This window comes from Camelus ferus, chromosome 27 (assembly GCF_009834535.1).
Source record: "Camelus ferus isolate YT-003-E chromosome 27, BCGSAC_Cfer_1.0, whole genome shotgun sequence".
In the NCBI taxonomy this organism is placed as follows: domain Eukaryota; kingdom Metazoa; phylum Chordata; class Mammalia; order Artiodactyla; family Camelidae; genus Camelus; species Camelus ferus.
Window position 1 is genome coordinate 16,335,384 of NC_045722.1, and position 18,988 is coordinate 16,354,371.

Sequence of the window (18,988 nt, forward strand, 5' to 3'; positions counted from 1 at the left end):
CGACCCTGGGAATGAAGAGTGCTCTTCACGGTAAGGAGGCTTACATTTTTGCATTTAAGAAGAAGAGCAGACATTAAACCACAAAAAGTCCCTGGCTAATGAAATGGAAGGAAAAAGGCCTGTGGGAGTAGCATTCGCTACACTTATAAATACCAAGCAGCGTTCCTAGGTGACCAGAGAAAAGGCATGGGGGCTGAGAGAAGTTTTCGGGGCATCAGTGGGCTCCCCGGGGGACAGAAGGGGCTGGTACCATTTTCTCCTTCCCCTCAAGGGCAGGCTCCCAGGCTGCACGTTTTGGAGTATCTTCCTTCAGCCCAGCAGTCTGACCCGCCCCCGGGTTCTTGTCCACAGATGTCTGCACCCAGGTTGGCTGCATTCAGAGGTCAGTCTAGGGGCCATCCTGGGACGTATGAAACATCACCTACGAGGCAGAAACTCTCCTTCTGATCCCTGCTCAGAGGAGATTTTCTGAAAGCTGCTTAGATGCTGGGGATTCAGCAAGGAGGTGAGACGTGGAGCTCACGCCTGAATAAGCGAGACTGACCCAGGAGTGAAGGACTGCAGGCATCCGACGAGAGTAGCATAGGAGGAAGGTTCAAGCTACAAGGGAATGGAGTCAGGCGAGGTGGCCCAGAGGAGCAGACAGCCCGAACGAAGGCCCGGAGGTGGGGAACCTCCTGGGAAGCTGTAGGCAGGTTGGTCTGGCTGGAGCATCAGGTTTGGAAGGAGAGTTTACCCTGGAAGATCAGTGCAGGGCAGGTCAGGGTTGGATCTACACTTTAGAGAAGATCACGCTTGGGTTACAGGGCGAAAAGCAGATTGGAGGGGAAATGAGGGCTCAATTAGAAGTCAGCTGTTCTATTATTTACGAAACAGAAACAGACCCACAGACACAGGAAAACAAACATACGGTTAGAAGAGGGGGAAAGGAGTGGGGAGGGATAAACTGGGAGTTTGGGATTTGCAGACACTAATTACCATGTAAAAAATAGATAAACAACTAGGTCCTACTGTACAGCACAGGGAACCGTATCCATTATCTTGTAATAACCTACAACGGAAAAAATCTGAAAAAGAATATATATATATATCACTTTGCTGTACACCAGAAATGAACATAACATTGTAAATTGACTATCCTTCAATAAAAAAAAAATTTAAAAAAGTAGTCAGTTGTTCTAGCCCAGCTAGGCTGCTGTGGGGAAGGACAGGAGTGGGTGACAAAGAGGAATCAAGCATTTAAGATCAAGAGGTGGAGGTGGTTGGTTATGGGAGGTGTTGAGAATAATTATCACGAACATGGACACACAGTCCGTTGTTCAATATGGACTGGGACCCGAGATGTGGTTAGATCATCAGGTTTCGGGGGAGGATAGAGAGTTCAGTTTTGGACACACTGAGTTTGAGGTGTCTGCAGGTCGTCTGGGAACCCTCTGAAGGTCAGGAGGAGCTTCAGTTTGGGGCTCAAAGACGCTGTCCTATCAGACATACGTTCAGACCTGGTGAACATTAGCCTCAGAGCTGACAAGGATGCCGTGAGGGATGAGATTGCCCTGGGAGATTACAGGTAAACGGACACTGGGCCGGATGAGTCAACAGCACTTGCGTTTCAGGTTTCTCACATCCAGTGAGCTGGTGGCACTGAGAGGCAGCTGAATCCTCGTAACCAGGTGAGAAACTGTTTCACTGCAAGGGTCAGCTGTGGACCTACATGCAAGCCATGCTGGGATGCTTCAGGACACCTGCATTTTTCTTTTTAACTTTTGCAAATATAATCAAAATACATGATCACTTAGCCACATAGTGAACGTCCCTCCTAGGGCCGGGGAAGGGGGCCCAGCCACTGAGAAGGGTCACAGTTTCTCGGCAGAGGGACAGGGGTGTTGAGTTCAGTGTGTTTAGTATCAGAGTGGGTGTTTGTGTGATGAATGACTATCTAAGCGAGCTGACCCTTGGGCCCGTGGGACCCAGATCATTCGAGACAAATCGTTTGAAACAAAGAAAATCTGCTCCACGTGGCACGTAGCCGAGCTCTGGTTTCTTTCCCAGGGTCGGAGCAGCCCTGGTTGTGTCTGGAGGGGAGAAGGAGGCAGGTTGTTAAACACTCAGAAGGAGGCATCGATGAGCTATTGATCTAAACCCAAGGAGCCAACAGCATGTCAACAATCGATAGCTTTTCTCACCCGTTTAAAGGTCCTTGTCAGCTCTGCCTCAGACGCTCTTACTCTTCAGTGACAGCTGTCGCCCGCAGCGGGGCTGTGGTCGGTCCCTGAAAAGAGACAAGTGGAAAAAATGTTGCTCTTTCCTTCTGAGTGGATTGTTTCCTTTTCTTTTCATTCATCAAAGGCAAATGATACTGGCTTAGGGGCTAGAAGAGGTGGCATTGTGGATTTCAAGACAAGCGTGGGCAGAGGAAGGCCTGAGCTTCCTTACTCTGGAGCAGAGGGCAGAGGATGACCCAGTAGGCAGTGTCCAGGAGGCAAATGCTGGGACACAAACCCTAAAGCTGCCTGGGCAAGGATGGGCGATTGTCCAACATACATTCTAAGGGACAAAGCAAGGTCAGGGGCAGTTCAGCCTCTAAGAGGATTGTAGTCAATGCCAACTCCAGCTGGTTTAAGTAAAGGAAAGTAACGGTATTGGTTCATATTACTGAGAAGCCCGTATTACTGAGATGCTGGGCCAGCACCAGGCACGATGGGATGCGGATGCTCAGAGGTACCACATGTCTCTCTCCATCTCTTTCCTCTTTCCTTTGTGTGACTCCGTAGTTGGACAGGTTTTTCTTACACAGTGGCTGCTAGCAGCTGTGGCTTCTTTCCTATAGCTTAGCTATATTGGCTGAAAGAAAGTTCTGGCTGAAGTTCCAGAAGTGAGTCTCAGTTATGTTGGCTGGAGGGCTTGTCCGAGCCTGAACCAATCACTGTGGCCAGAAGGATGGATGCTTGGATTGACTCTGGCTTGGGTCAGCTGTTTACTTGTTGAGATGGGGAGAGACGGAGTCTACTCCTCCCACATGGCATGGAATGGGGATGAGAGTGGGGCGGGAGGCTGTTTCCCCAAGGAATATTGAGATCCTGGGTGAGTTGAATCAGTAAAACAATGGGAGTCTTGTAATGAGACGTGGAAGGGCCTGGCAGAAGAAGGCTTTGAGTCACATTGGAAATCTGGGCCATCACTCTGTTCACTATTGTATCATGAGGCGAGGAGCCTGCTGGGGGCATGTGGGCCCTCTGGGGCTCAGCTAAGTTACTGGGGCTCAGTTAGGAGACTGGCTTTAGATGGGTCTGGGACAGCAGGAAGGATGCCTGAACATTTCCAGTGGGTGACAGGATGTCAGAGCTCAAGTCCAGACTTAGGACAAAGGCAGTGGACGGTAGACCTTATGCCCAGAGCCTGGTGGAGGCGCCTCAGGGTGGGGGCAGCTACTGACATGGGGGGATCTGGGCGACTCAACCCAGCTTCAACCAGAGTCACACCTTGTATCTATTTTGCATAATAAGCTCCCAAGTGAAGAAAGGACTTCGTTGTCAAAAATTAACAACCATTTAAATAATAATATGAGAAAAACTAATAGAAATTAACTCAAATTATAATTCTAGTCTTTCACAAATAATTTCGTGTATTGCTGTATTATCAGTTGACTGTGGGCTCTGCTGGCCCTGCTAGACCCTGGATTTCAGGTCGGGTTCAGGTCTGCTCCATGTCTCCATCATCCTGGGACCAGTGACTCCCCACTAACAAGTCCAGGGGTGGCAGGCCTTGCTGTAGCCCTGAGATGCCTCCTCCTGCCCTGTCACAGCGTAACCGAAGGGACTGCCTGCCTCCCAGGGCTCTTCTGTAAAGTGCATGTAATGGGGCCCCACCACACGTGCACTGAATCAGAATTCCTGCTCGGGGGCCCAGGAACCTGCATTTTCAAGGCACTCAGGTGATTCTCAGTTTCACTAGTTCGGGGTCTGGAGCTTCAATCTCTTTACCTGCAAATTAGAACTCAGTGTTTGCTTAGAAATCTTGGGATCAGGACAGATAAATTGTTTTTCACTTTCTTCTTTTAGTTTGAAGCAGACACACGGCACATCACAGGGTGGAAATCCCCTTGGAATTAAAAGATACACATTACTATACATAAAACAGATAAACAATCAGGACCTACTGTATAGCACAGGGAACTAGATTTAATTTCTTGTAATAACCTATAATGGAAAAGAAACTGAAAAAAATATATTTATATGTATGTGTACAACTGAATCACTTTGCTGTACACCTGAAACTAACATTGTAAGTTAACTACACTTCAATAAAAATAAAATTAAAATAAAAAAGAAATCTTGGGATCATGAAATAAGATCACACCTGGGAAACACAGTACACAGCCCAGTGCTCGGAAAGTGTAGAGAAAGTCAGCGCCTTCATCCTGGCTCCAGTCCTTGCCGTTTGCGTGGCTCAGTCGGTACTAGATCCAGGGCCCGAGAACCAGATCCGCTGGTCCTGTGTGTGCTAGGTGTGCAGGGTAAGCCGAGCCTGCCTGTCGCTTCTCCAGGCACTGCAATCTGTATTCCCTTCTATCCAGGCTGGACAGCCCCTGGGCCTCCCTTCTCCCTGAGGGTACCACCTGGCTCCGGAGGAGTGGGATGGGGCGGCATTTCCCTCTGACTCTGCTCCAGCTTTCCAACCTCATGCTGAGTTCTGAGCACAGAATCAACTCCTCTCGGCTCTGCACTCAACAGCCAGTCTGAACTGATGAGTCATTGTGTGTAGGTTACTCTTCCTTTGCCCTCTGCCCAGGCACCACACCCTAGCCCGCCCTTCTCTGCTATGCTTTAGGCTGCAGGAGGCTGGCCCCTAAGGACCACGTGGCCCTGTTGCTTTGCATGCTGGATACCAGCCGGGTACCTGGATCAGCTTGCTCAGGTACCCGGAACACATCCTGCAGACTGAGTGGCTCAGACAACAGAAATTCTTTCCTCGGTTCTGGAGGTGGGAGTGTCTGAGATCAAGGTGTCGGCAGGGTCGGTTTCTCCTGGGGACTCTCTCCTCCCCTTCCTGTGTCTTCCCTCATGCCCCTTCCCCCGCGCCCGGCCTGACTTGTGTGTCTATATCCAAATCTTCTCTTCTGATAAGCACACCAGTCATGCTGAATGACAGCCTGCCCTAAAGACCCAATTTTACCTTAAAATTACCTCTTTAAAGGCCCTCTCTTCAAATACAATTACATTTGAAGTGCTGGGTGTTAGGACTTCAACATGTGAGTTTTGGAAGGCACAAGTCAGCCCCTAATAGTGGCCAATAGGAGGCGTGGGTTGGAGACAAGAGGGAGGGGGAGAGGTGAGGACCATTTTCTCTCCTGCTCCAGCATCCTGAATGGAGGAAGGCGGCATCTTTCCCCTACCTGTGTCCTCCCGGTAACATCACTTACCCTCTTCCCCTCAGGGGTGGCAACAGCTTCCCGGGCATTCGTCTCTGGAAGCCTCAATCTCCCTTGTTTGTCTTTGCTGGACCCTGCCACACCTCTGAAACTCCCCCTTAATTAGAGCCTCTCCCTTTGTGCCACCTGAGTTAGATTCTGTTTCCTGCTGGGAAGCCGATGGGTACAGTTTGCTCATTCATGGTTTGTTCAGTCTCATCTGTCTTCTGCCTGCTTGTCCCAGACACCCAGGCACAGCGCCCCCACCCAATGGAGAGAGATCAGAATCCATGATGATGGAACGCTGAGAACCACACAGCACTGAAGGAGAGAGAGTTCCTTCCCTCTTGGAGGGTAAGGAAGGCTTCCTGGAGGAGGAAACACCACGGTCGTAAGGGGGAGAGTTTGGTGAATGAAGAAGGACATGAAAGGGGACAGAAGTTACAGCCAAAGCCAGAGCACAGGGCTCTCAAAGCAAGGATGGCCCTTGCCCCTAGCGTCACCATCGACATGGTCACCTGGCTAGAAGACTTGGCGCCAGCACCAACCCTTCCATCCCCTCCCTTCCCATGCCACTGAGGCCAGTTGAGTTCCCTTCTGGCATACTTCTCCACATCTGTCCTCTTCTCTCCATCTCTCTGCCACTTCTGTGTGGTAGCCTGAGAGGGGGCAGAAGGTGGGCGAGGGAGGGGGGTCTTCTCTGGCCATTTCGTGGCCTGAAGAAATGCAAAGAGTTGAGCCTTTTGGGGACAGCTACTTGATGCTTTGCACTAAGCTAGGTGGCTTATCTTTTTTTTTCTTTCAAAGGTGGGTAATTAGGTTTATTTATTTATTTACTTTATGTTAATGGAGGTACTGGGGATTGAACCCCTCTACCACTGAGCTCTACCCTCCCTGCTAGGTGGTTTATCTTTGATAGCTTTTATTTTTGATTTTCATAACATTCCTGGGAGGTAAGGTAGTACTGTCCCCACTAGCAGATGAAGAAACTGGACCTCAGAGGTGCTAATTAGCTGTGTTGCTTTCACTGCTTTGAAGGTTTCTTTGCCTTTTGACCTAGGGACAGAAGAGGATTGGTGGTCATCCGGCTTCCCCGGTCTCCGGGAGGCGGCCAGGCAAGTTCCCAGGGCTGAGGGGTTGCAGCATGCCCCAAAGTCAGTTGCTAAGAGACAGAGCTTGTCCGCAGGATTTAATAGGCACATTCTCCAGAGCCAGCTAGAGACAGCCTTCCAGGAGATCTGGACGGTCCTTCAAGGGAGCTTTTATTTCTCTGGGCAGCTATAGGTACATTTTCACCCAGTGGGCCCCAGAGAGGAGACTTAGACCAAACTAGGTTTTGTCCGGACTGCTTGTGAAATGGAGAATATTTTTAGCAGATCTGAAAGCTTTGGAAACAAATCCCATTACTCAGGGCCCTGCTCAGAGCAAGCACTCATAAACCTTTGTTGAATGTTGCTGAATGTTACTCATTGGCACAAATGATTGCCGGTGAATGTGCACATTAGGGGATTTGATGAAGATGTCAGCCAGCCTGACTGTAAAAAGTAATCTTTATGATGCCATAAAAAGGAACACGGACAATAGCTGAATGTCATCCGTGAGCACAATAAATATTTCCCTGAAGTTCCTTTGCCCATCAGGAAAGCACATTACGTGCACTTTCAAAACCAGTGGCTCATTTCAACTTTATGTAAAAGGCCATTTTTTAAATATGGGAAATGATTGGGTTTGCAATTAACCAAAGTGCACAATAATCATGTCCACCTTGATTGATTTATAGGGCATAGAGTTTGCTTCAGAGAATTACAAAAGAGACAGCGAGCAGTCAGGGTTTTAAGCCCTGCACACGCAGTCACTTTGGCTTTAGTATGCTGTTCCTTGCGTGGATTAAGAAACAGGGCATCGATGACGGTGTGTTTGCTTTATTCAATCAGTTAGCCAGCTCCTGCTGAGTGCCTGCTGTGTGTCAGGCAGAGTCCCAGGGTTGTAGGATTGAGAAGATCAAGGTTCTACCCCGACAGGGCCCCAGCAAGGGTACAGACTTTTGGAGGACTGGGAATGTGGAGGAATGATGGGAGGGGCTGAGGCTGGGCAGGGAGCCAGGGGCTGGTGCAGGGAGTCTCTGCTGGTCCAGGAACCTGCACACTGCCTTACCTGGCGCTTATGGGGAAATCTAGTTGTAACTCTCTAACTGGGAGACTGATCCACACTGGGCTGCCCAGTGGATAGAAAGGTTATCCTCACATGGGCCTGAGATCTGTCTCCCTGAGGTTGGAAATCAATGACCTCTGTTTTGGCACCTACAAGATCACAGAATAAGCCTATTTTTCTTCAAATATGATGATGACAATGATGATTCGTGCTTACAGTTTTATGGAGTTGACAGTTACAAAGACTACCTCTTTAGATATATGATACCTGAATCTACCTAAATCTTCTAAATCCTCTAAATCTTCTCAAGGTTAAGTATCACAGCCTCCTTCAAACCTTCCCTAAATGGCAAATTTTCCTTTCCACACAATCCACAGCATCAGTTCCAATCTTAAAATTCTTTTCTGTTTATAAAAGTGACGTATGCTTGTTATAGGAAATCAGGAAAACACAGATGATGAAAAGAAGAAAATATAAAAAAACACACTTCTTTCCTCCAGATTCTGTCCGGATTGCCTCCACTGCTGGTTCCAGAGCATCCAGCTTCCCTATCCCGAGTGACTGACATTCAACCCCATCGAACTCTTCGATCTGTAATTCAGCGTAAATCCTGCTTCCTCGCCTCCCTCTGCAGAGGCTCAAGTGGGGCTCTCTGGCTCTTGTTGTCCTCCCCTCCCTTTCGAGTGCCCAACGGGGAGCAGGGAGAGCAAAGTGACTTTCCTTTAATTACTGGGGCTGCTCTTACCTCCCTCTGCGGCTGAGAATGTTGGTGATCTTGGGCGCGCAGAGGAGTTATTTGGGGGAAACTGTGGAGCATCGTTCCCAGATGCTGGAGACAAGGTTTTTTTGTATTCCATCAAGTCTCCCACAAACTCAGCTCTGTCCTCTCGCTGCGGGGTAGGGTAGGGAGGTCCTTGCTCCGTGGGCTGCCCTCTTGGGTGGGGCATCAGCTCCCCCATGCAGGTGTCATTTGGCCCACAGCAAATGCAAGCATCCTTGCTGTGGCACGTGGCAGGAGTGTGGGCAGCCTGCGTGTCTCCCCAGAAGCTGTCATTGGCTTTTGTTGTGTTGTCGAATTTAGTGTGCTAATATCTAATTAGGATTTAATTAGAAGCTTTGTATCTTTATTATTGAAATGAATCTATTCACTTACCCTGTTTTAGATTTTATTCTTAATGCTATGCCAGATTTATAAAATCAGTTGGAGAGTATTCCTTCTTTTTCTGTACTTTGGAATAGTTTACATAATGTGAGAATTATCTGTTCCATGAACATTTGAAAGAACACGCTGTGACAACAGTCTGACCCCAAAGCATTTTTTGGGGCGGCAGTTTTTTGAAACCGGTTTGCTTTCTTCCATGCTTGTTGCGCATTGCAGGTTTTTGTAACTTCTCTTTGAGACAAATTTAGTAATTTGTATTTTCACAGAAAATGATCCATTTCATTGAGACTTTGAAATATATTAACATAAAGTTGTCCCACCATATTTTTTACAGTTGAAAAAAAACCCTCTGCATATCTATTCTTGTCTTGTGTTCCATTCCCCCCACTTTTTTTCTTTTTTGTGATCTCCCTTTTTCCCTCTTTTTTTTTTTTTTTTTTTGGTATTAGAATTTTCATAGGTTTTTCTACCCAACTGCATGTTTGTAAAAACTGGTCTTGGAACAATTGGTCATTTCTCTTAGTTGTTAATTTCTTTGATTTCTGCTTTGTCTTTATCATGCCCTCTCACCTACTATCCTTGGGCTTAAAAATTCTCGCGTTGAATGCTTATTTATAATTTTTCATAATACAAATGTTTAAATCTAAGCCTTTGGTCTCAGACTACCACCTGGCCCCTTTCTCTTAGTCCCCCAACTTTCAGCCACAAAGTGTACGCCATCTTGCTGCTTTTTCCCAGACTCGGAACAGCTCCCCCCCTCGTCTCCCCTGACTCTCAGCAGCCCCTCCCTAGTGACTTCTGCGGCAGCAAATCCACCTCACTTGAACGACCTGCTTGTTTTGGAGTGGCTGCTGTTGCACTTGGCTGGAAATCCTGGGAACTCTTGAGGTGGGTTTCCTTCCTGCACGCCTCCGGTAGGCTCCTCCCGCAGGCTCCTCCCGCAAAGGTGCGTGCCTTCAATTGTCCTGAGTTCCCCAGTAATTCTTGGTGGAACCAAATTCCCATAACGTTGCACAAATTCCAGAAAATTCCACCGTGAGCTAGAAATGGCACTCGATTAAAGGCCAAACCTGGCCTATAACCTTCAGCCATCCTTGTGAAGAGGTGGCTGTCTACACACTAGCCTGAAACACGGCCTCACCTACCGCTGGACCCAAACCGATGCTCAGCAAAGGGTCCACCTATAACACTGGCCACTGACAAGTGAGCACGGGTGAAACAGCCCGCCCCGAGATGGGAAGATTCTCTGGAATGATCCACCCACTCCACTGTAATGGTGGTAAATTACTGATGACCCATGGCAGAGGAAGGTCTGCCCAACGCACTGACCTCAGATCAGGGCCCTGGCCACAAAACACACTGACCTCAAATTTATTGACATAATCCTTTATGCAGGTGCATGGATCATTGCTAATGACCTAACTATATGGTCAGGCCCCCAGACATCCAAGTACTGGACCACGAAGATCATACCCAAGGTACTTGCCTATGGAAGTGAATCCAAGTTGCTGATCATGAACTCGATCTTTGTTACCCATGTACAAGCCCATGTGAAGCAATTGTACCCAAAGGGAAGAGAGCCGTCAGCATGCGAGTCTATGGTCTCTACTCCAGCCCTCTGGATCGTGCTTGAATCCACCACAGGAATGGTGCCCTCATCACAGGCTGGGATGGTGGAAATGAGAAGACCGCCCCTCCTTGCAAAGGTGTCTCTATGCCACTGTGCCAGCATCTCCAGTGACAACTTCCACAGGGCCTGCTGGTCTGCCTGGCTTCAGCCAGTTATGCTGCGCACAGTGTTGCTGCCCGGCCGGGCTCCTGGGCACCGGGGAGGCAGGGCTGGGGCACAAAGAAGGCACGGGGAGCGACCATATATGTGTCTCCTTTCTTTTGAACAGGACACATTAAAGAGGATCCGTACTCTTCCCCTCTTTTCCTTTTGACTTCCTTTGACGTCAGTGATTGGATGGAAATTTTTGTGATGCCATCTGATGACAGGACACCTGAATAGACATGAACTTGGACCCTGACTTTGCCTTGGGTTGTTCTACGGCCCCTTCCTCCTCCCTGAGGTGACTTGTGATGTCCAATGGTGGCATCTGTATCCCTATAGAAGTCCTCTGTTGGGAGAAAGCAGGGACCATCTGGCTCATCCCTGAACAATGGGGGAGGGAGACCACAGTTGGAAAAGCGTGAGCATATCTGTGCTCCTGTTTTCCCCAATTTCCTATCTGCACGATGTGGCAATAATGTGTGTGTCCTTTGCATTATGGTGCAAAAATTGCAGCTGCCGCCCTCTCAGGCCAGTCCTCCTCTAGCTGCTGCCCTTGAGTGACTGTGAGTTTCAGTCTGGAGTGGGTATGTCACCTCTCATAGCAACAGCTCACAACCACTGACTGTTCCTGCCGGCTGGGCACCGTGCTAAGAGCTTTATACGTATGAACTCATGTAGGTGGATAAATGCAGTGATCTTTTCTTTTTTCTTTTTCTTTTTTTTTTTAAACTGAAGTTTAGTTGATTTACAATGTTGTGTTAGTTTTTGGTGTATAGCATAGTGATTCATTTATACATATAAATATATATATTCTTTTTCATATAGATTTTTTATAAGATATTGAATGTAATTCCCTGTGCTATATAGTAGGACCTTGTTTATCTATTTCATATATAGTAGTTTGTATCTGCTAATCCCAAACTCCTAATTTATCCACCCCTTCCCACCTTCCCCTTTGGTAACCATAAATTTGTTTTCTATGTCTATGATTTTCTGTTTTGTAAATAGGTTCATTTGTATCATATTTTAAGATTCTATAGATAAGTGGTAATATACAGTTGTCTTTCTCTCTCTGACTTATTTCACTTAGTATGGTGATTGCTAGGTCCATCCATGTTGCTGCAAATGGCATTATTTCATTCTTTTTAACGGCTGAGTAATATTCCATTGTTTTTATATATATACCACAACTTCTTTATCTAACCATCTGTTGATGGACATTTAGGTTGCTTCCATGTTTTGGCTATTGCAAATATCATTGCTATGAACATTGGTGTGCATGTATCTTTTTGAATTAGAGTTTTGTTCAGATACATGCCCAGGAGTGGGGTTGCTGGATCATATGGTAAATTTATTTTTAGTTTTTTGAGGAATCTTCATACTGTTTTTCATAACAGGTGCACCAAACCACATTTCCACCAGCCATGTAGGAGGGTCTCCTTTTCTCCACACCCTCTCCAGCATTTATTTTTTTATGGACTTTTTATTGATAGCCATTCTGACTGATGTGTGGTGATACCTCATGGTAGTTTTGGTTTGCATTTCTCTGATAATTAGTGATATTGAGCATCTTTTCATGTGCCTATTGGCCACCTGGATGTCTTCTTTGGAGAAATATCTCATGATCTTTTCTTTTTTATTCATTTCTTTCCCTTCTGCCTCAGAAAAGGAAACAGAAGCACAGAGAGGTTAATAATTCATCTAAGGTTACACAGCCCTAAGTGTTGAGGCCAAGATTCAAACTCAGGCTGTCTGCCACCAGAGCCTGTGCCATTAAACTCTGTGCTGACAGTTTGCAGGTGGACTGGAAGGAGGGTTTGGGGATAAAAATAAAAAATATCTGGTCACCTTTGAAAACAGTGCCCCACCATCCAAGGTAGCTGCACTATTTTCTGACCCCCACCCAAGAGGGCTCTCCTTTCCTTCTCTTAATCCACGTACTTGCTTCTTTTGCAGAACAAAGCCCACCACTGATTGTGCCCCGTGATACATGCTATCGGTTTTATATCTGATATCTTTTCTTCTAAGATTTTATTTTATTTTATTTATATTTTTTACTGTTTATTAAAAAAAAATTAAAGTATAGTCTGTTTCTTCCAAGATTTTAGTGGCAGATCAGCTATGAGCACCCCAAACTTTCAGGGGTGCTATAGTTTCCGGGTTTTTGGTTCGTTGGCTTGCTTTTCTGTGTGTTTCTGGTTACCTAAGTGGGAAGTGGGGTGGGCTGGCTCTTGTGGAGGGAACGGCTGTATCCCACCCCAGAGGCTGCCTAGCTGCGGCTCCAACACCCACAGTCTTTGCAGCTTGGCTCTGGCTGCCCCCAAACAACGCAGCCCATGAGATTCGGAAGGAGAGGGTGATGGCATGAAGCGTGTGCTGTGTCCCCTGCTTCTTCCTGACTCTGGAGGTGTTGAGTTTTCTTGTGACAGCTGCACCAGAGGTCCTGGGAGCCCCAGCAGGGTGGGAGGTGGCACCTGCAGCTAAGACAACAGTGTCCTCATTAGCTGGTCATGACCAAAGTTGTCTGGAGTCCTTCCTGGAAGCTCAGCTCCAGCCTGTTCCTCCAGCTCTGCCGTCTGTTTTGTAAGGATCTAGTTCCCTTTCTGCGTAAACTAGGTGGAGGGTTCCATGTTGTCTGCAACTTGCTGCTGATACTTTGAGACAGGTTTTTATATATTTTTTAATACAATTGGTTAAGATTGAGCCCACGATAACTAAAGCCTTCAGATTTTTTTACCCATACATTATCTCAGGACAGGCTTCCTGTGTCTGGGGGTGTGTGATCAATGTAACTTATCTGCACAGGGCCCAGCAACCCAGCAGATGAGGTCCTGGGAGTTACTGTCTCTGTGGGAAGCCTGCCACCAAGAGCCACACTGTTCCCGCTGCCAAAACCTTGTCCCCTGGCTGCGGGGTGCTGTCTCCAACTGGGTTTCTGCCAAAGATTCTCTTGGCTTTTTCTCTGCTCCCAGAAGGAACATCCTGACCTCTCTAGTGCTCTGCTCTCCAGAGGAGCCCATCAGTGCATCTACCTCTCTCTCTGTCTCTTCGGTGACCCTGGGGTTATTGACTGGCTCCCCACTCCCCTGGGGTAAGCATCCTCATTTCTTCAGAGGCTGCTTGGTAGAGCCTGGCTCGTGCTATGCAGGTGGGACCATAGGTGTAATCTGGGTGCATTTTTGCTCAAGAATTCCTTTTAGGAAGGTGTCTTTTCTAATATCCAGGCGTCCCAGTGGAATGTGTGCATGAGAAGTTTCACTATTGTGTAGATTTCTAAACTGCAACGTCTGATCCTTTAATAGGATACAAAATTGATTTAGAGGGCTGGACCAACATTAAATGCATAGAATAGAAGTTCATTGTAAATAGGAAGAATAACTAGTGTCTTGAGCATCTATTGTTTTAGACGTAGGTGTGTGTATACGTGTAGCAATCAGGGTTCCACCAGAGAAACAGAACCAGTAGGAGATGTGTATATATCTCTGTGCACATGCCTACTTATCTGTGTCTTTATATAAATACATATCTGTGTATATATCTATATCTAAGTATATGTCGAGAGGGAGAGAGAGAGAGAGATTTATTTTGAGGAATTGGCTTGCGTCACTGGGGGGCCATCTAGGCAAGTCTCAGATGCATAGGACAGGCTGGCAGGGGGAGCTGGCTGGACCCCTCAGGCACAGGCTGAAATTGCTCTCCGCAGGTGGGGTTTCCTCTACTTCAGCTCTGCCCTTAAGGCCTTTCAACTGATGGAACCAGACCACCCAGATTATCTAGGGTCATCTTTCTGATTTAAGGTAAACTGATGCAGATTTTAATCCCATCTCCAGAAAATCTTCACAGTGACATCCATCTTGTGTGTGAACCACCGGGGACGGCAGCCTGGCCAAGCTGACGCATAAAACTGACCATCAGAAGAAGACGGTGATTAAAAATGAATTTCTTACTATAAAATGTCATTTGAAGGACGCAGGGGAAAGCCAGTAGCTCCTCCTGCCCTCTGTTTTGGGGGCAGATGCAGTGTGACCTGCCCCCTTTCCTCTGCCACACACTCTGGGCTTCTCAGGCCTGAGGGGAGGAGAAGGTGGTGGATGTTTCCATTAGCTGTGTCCGATGTTTCAACTTCCTCCGAGGTCATGGGGTCGGCCATGCTGAGCGGGGGTACCTGACCCGCGGGGAACTGGCTCCCTGGACAGAGGGCAAGCCTGAAATCAACCAGGCTTCGGGAATGAGCCTCCCTGTTGTTAAAGGACAAAAGGAAGAATCTACTTCCTGTGCCTTCAGAGTGGATCTTAAGATCCCCAAATTCACCGTCTTGTATGAGGCAGTGAGAGTAGTCCCAGAGTGGGGAAGCTTGCTGTCAAGCCCAATTTCCCAACCCCGAAATGTCAGAAATCGTCTAAGGAAGCAGTTGGAGGAGGATGTGAAGAAGATCGCTTCTCCTTCCTGCAGTTTCTCGCCCGCCCCTGCCGCTCAGCTCTCCTGCGCTGCTTTGTAAAAACAGCTGACTCATATTTCCCAAGCTGAAGATACCGGTGAGGAAGGAGTAAATGACATCACGGATAAACAGAGAAGTCCTAAACTGTGAATGTATACAATCGGAGAGCTTCACAAGTGGGATCCTCTTTAAATTGTGTGCGTCTTTCCTACGGAGCAATTCAGTCTTCCACGAGCACCGGTGAGCCAGGCGGCCTGCGAGGAGCTGGGGCTCAGAAGCTGACTAGGATGAGCTGATAAAGTGCCTATGAGGAGACAGACAGGGACGTGGACTCTCCCCACAGCGCAGTGAGAGCCTGAGTGGGTGAGTACATGTGGTGGGGCAGAGGCTGGAATGGGGTGGGCGGCGCGGGGTGTGAAATGGTGAGCACCTGCTACATATGTGCTGGGCATTGCAGTGGGCCCTGGGGATTGGGTAGCCAGCAGGACATAGATGCACCTGGGATCGAGGTGGGGCGGTTAGCATCATAACAGATGTTAACCAGTCCCCGCAAAGTCAGTCACTGCCCCTGCCTGGGCACACTCACCATGAGGTCACATTTCAAGTTTAGGCTCAGGTATCCCATGGAATTCCCATTTTGGAGGAGCCTACTGGTCCTCCCACCCCCAACCCCAGCTACTAACCCGGATAGGATCTTATTCGAGGGAGCGACATTCCCCAAGTCAAGTCACTGGGTTAGAGAAATTCCCCAAGTTCTCCTTAATAGTCAATTAATTCCCTGTAACCAACAGAGTAAATGGATGAGATTCACGTGAACCATCCTGTTTGGCTTTAGAAGTCAGATTTTCCTTCCTTATCCCTCCCAAGAGCTTTCTTGGCCCACTGCACCCGAACATTTCTTAGATTTTGCTTCTCCATTCTCCACCCGCCCTAGCTGTCCTATTTATAACTTTCAGCTGTTGGCAGGTCTGCAGGGGCAGGCCTTTGGGGACACAGACGCAGAGCAAGATGCCTATGAGTTGTCTGGGAACACGGGCTGGGGCGCTGCAGACACCCAGGCCAGTCTTCTCTCTCAGAATTCATAGGGAAGACTTGGTTTTGTGGCAGAACAGTCCTGTGCCTATAACGCAGAGAGGCAGGGAAGGCACACCCCGCTTAGGCTGCAAGTGGTGAATTCCAGCTCTTTAACTCAGATTTGTCAGTAACTCTCTAGCAAAAATTAGAAATAGTGGTATCCATTAAAAGTTGCCTTTTCGAAAGTATCTTTTTTTTTAAAACAGAAAGTGACAGATTTGGGACAATTTAAACAAGGGTCTTGGGCAGAGTGTTTTCTGGACAGAAGATGCAATGGAAGTTGGTCACTTTGTGGCTTGTAAATGGGTCTGGTGAGAACAGCGCCAGGAGGAGGCCGGTGGAGGTGGAGCCTGGTGGATGCTCTGGGCTGCCTGCAGGTTTGAGTCATCCATGCTAGGCCAGCCCGGTTGAGTGTAAATAACTCCAACTTGACCTCTGAGTTTTCCCTGGGTGTTCAGAAAGCTATGTTTCCCAAAGGCTTTACCTGCTGGTTGTCAACGGAATAAATACCATTTGAGAACTTGCTTCTCAAAGTCTGATTTTCCTCATTCTGAGAAGCTGTTGGTGAAGTTCTTTTGAACTCTCTCACCCACAGCTCTATCCATCAATTCTGTTTGTTCGTGAATCTTTTTTGGACCATGAATGGAAAAGATCCTGCTGTCATATTATCATCCTCACTTTCCTAAATTCTCTGTGTTTTATTTTTTTAAGTTGCTTTTCCTGGGATTTAAGCTGGTTCAATTTTTTTCACTTCATGGAGGCTCTGGTTAAAAAATGTGTTTCTGATGCTCAGTGTCTTGGCCTGAGACGGGCCCTCAGGGAGGACTTCCTCTCCTAAATTTGTCTCAGGCTTTAGTGCGTCAAACCCATTGCAGTCCAAGTTGTCAGAGCCCCAGATCTCTAGGCCAGGGCAGCGGGGTGTGGAGTGTTGTTAGCTCGTGCACTCAGAGCGGCCCTGGCTCGTGGATAGACCCACAAAAAGTGCCTGAGGTCAAATATTGTACCCCCAAAGCCATGCTGAGAATCATCTGTGTTAACTGGAAGGGGAAAAGTGGTCCTTCTTTGTCTGAGATCACATAGAGTCCCTGCTGTGAACAAGACAAGCATTTATTGCTTCCTTTTCAGTGCTCTTTGTTCATACAACTGGTTAAGCTTTCAACCTGGAGAGTCACAGCTAGTTGTGCACATATTTCTCTATTCTGCTGGCTCATATTGACCCCCAGAGGGTAGGTTCTCTGTTTAAGGCCAATCCTCAGTCTCCAGGCTGGTGAAAGAGGATTAGTCAGAATTGAGAAATGGTTGTTGAATGACTGAGTGAATGTATGATGGTTGATTTTATTGTCAACTAGACTGGGCTAAGGGATGCCCAGAGAGCTGGTGATACAGTGTTTCTGGATATGTCTGTGAGGGTGTTTCCAGAACAGAAGCATTAGAATCAGTAGACTGAGTAAAGAAGATTAATCTCACCTGTGCTGGCGGGCATCCTCCAATCTGCTGAGTGCTTGAATAGAACAAAAAGGTGGTGGAAGGGTGAATCTGCTCTCTGCTTAGACTGAAACATCCAAATTCTCCTGCCCTTAGACATTGGTACTCTTGGTTCTTCTGCCTTTGGACTCTGGCCGGGACTTACACCATCAGCCCTCTGATCCTCAGGCTTTGGACTTGGATTTAGACCACTGGCTCCTCTGGTTCTCAGTCCTTTGAACTTGGGCTAGATTACACCGTGGACTTTCCCGGTTCCTTTAGCTTGTAGATGGCAGGTCGTGAAACTTCTCAGCCTCTATGAATATTTTTATTGATAGCACTTGTATCAATTAATATGCTTTGGGCTACAAGTAAAGAAAATTCATTTAGAGGCAGCTTAAGCAATATGGAAATGCACGGTACACATGGGGGGAACTGAGAGGTACGGACTGTCACTGTGAGATGCTGCAGTGAAGACAGACTCAGAAGCCAGACTAGCTGGGTTTGCATTCTAGACCCACATTTGACTAGTGAGTTGTATTGCCTTGGACAAGTCACCTAACTTTTCTCTGTCTCAGTTCTATAGTCTGTAAAATGGGGATAGAAAGGTACCTACCTCATAGGACGAAATGAATTAATACAGGTAAAAGTGCAGAACAGTGCTTGGTATCTAGTGTTAGCTATTACTATTATTGTTACTATTATTATTATCAAAGACAATTTGGCTATTTAGAATCACCTTGATTTTCACGAGGTAAGACCCTGAGCAGAGAATCCAGCTACACTGTAACCAGATCATAGAAATCAAGAGATAGATAGTGCACGTGTTGTCTGAAGCTGTAAGTTTGTGGTATCTTGTCACACAGCAATAGAAAACTCATGCAGTTGGCTTCATCCTAAGGCTGTTTCCTCGGGTGTTTTGTAAGAGGGCTGCCAGGAAAAATGGGTGCCAAATATACCTCTGGGGGGAGAAAAAGGGACCCCTTCAGTATGTGGCTTTCCTGAAGGACAAAGAAACATCTCCAAAGTCCCCAGAAAACCTTCTCTCATATCTCCTTAATTGATAGAATTGGGTCAATGTACTTGCTTCTTAATTAACTGCCGACAGCAGGACTGGTGTTACCACGGTTTGTTACATGATGTCAAGTTTTAAAATGAGACAATTAAAAATATACTTGAAACGAAAAAAAAAAATTGGCAGAGAAGAGATAAGATTAAAAAAAACCCTGTCAAATATTTAAATCTTTTTGTACCTTCCATATTCCCATCAGTGGCCCACTTTCCAAGCATATACAGTATACCCAAATCCCCATGAAGTCTGGATCCTTGGATTTCATGGAATTTAAGACGTTTAGGGAGGCCTCATCGCTCACTGCCTTTAAGAAATGAAGGAAAGGGGTAGGCACCCAGGTTCCTGGCCTTAGTTTTGTGTATGTGTAAATGTCAGTGATGGACTTGGACTTGGGGGTCCCTTTGGGAGCCTCTTCTAAATGATATTCTCTTTCCCTGTAGAGCTTC

The 18,988-nt window shown here is 47.1% G+C and overlaps 1 long non-coding RNA gene across 1 annotated transcript; it reads right to left on the reverse strand.

Moving 5' to 3' along the window:
- Nucleotides 1-484: 484 nt before the first annotated feature.
- LOC116660184 lies at nucleotides 485-4,700 on the reverse strand. Its single transcript, XR_004315553.1, has 4 exons — nucleotides 4,357-4,700; nucleotides 3,981-4,098; nucleotides 2,184-2,269; nucleotides 485-737 (listed from the first exon to the last, which is right to left on the reverse strand). It is a non-coding gene; the product is annotated as an uncharacterized LOC116660184 (long non-coding RNA).
- Between the last annotated feature and the right edge of the window lie 14,288 nt (nucleotides 4,701-18,988).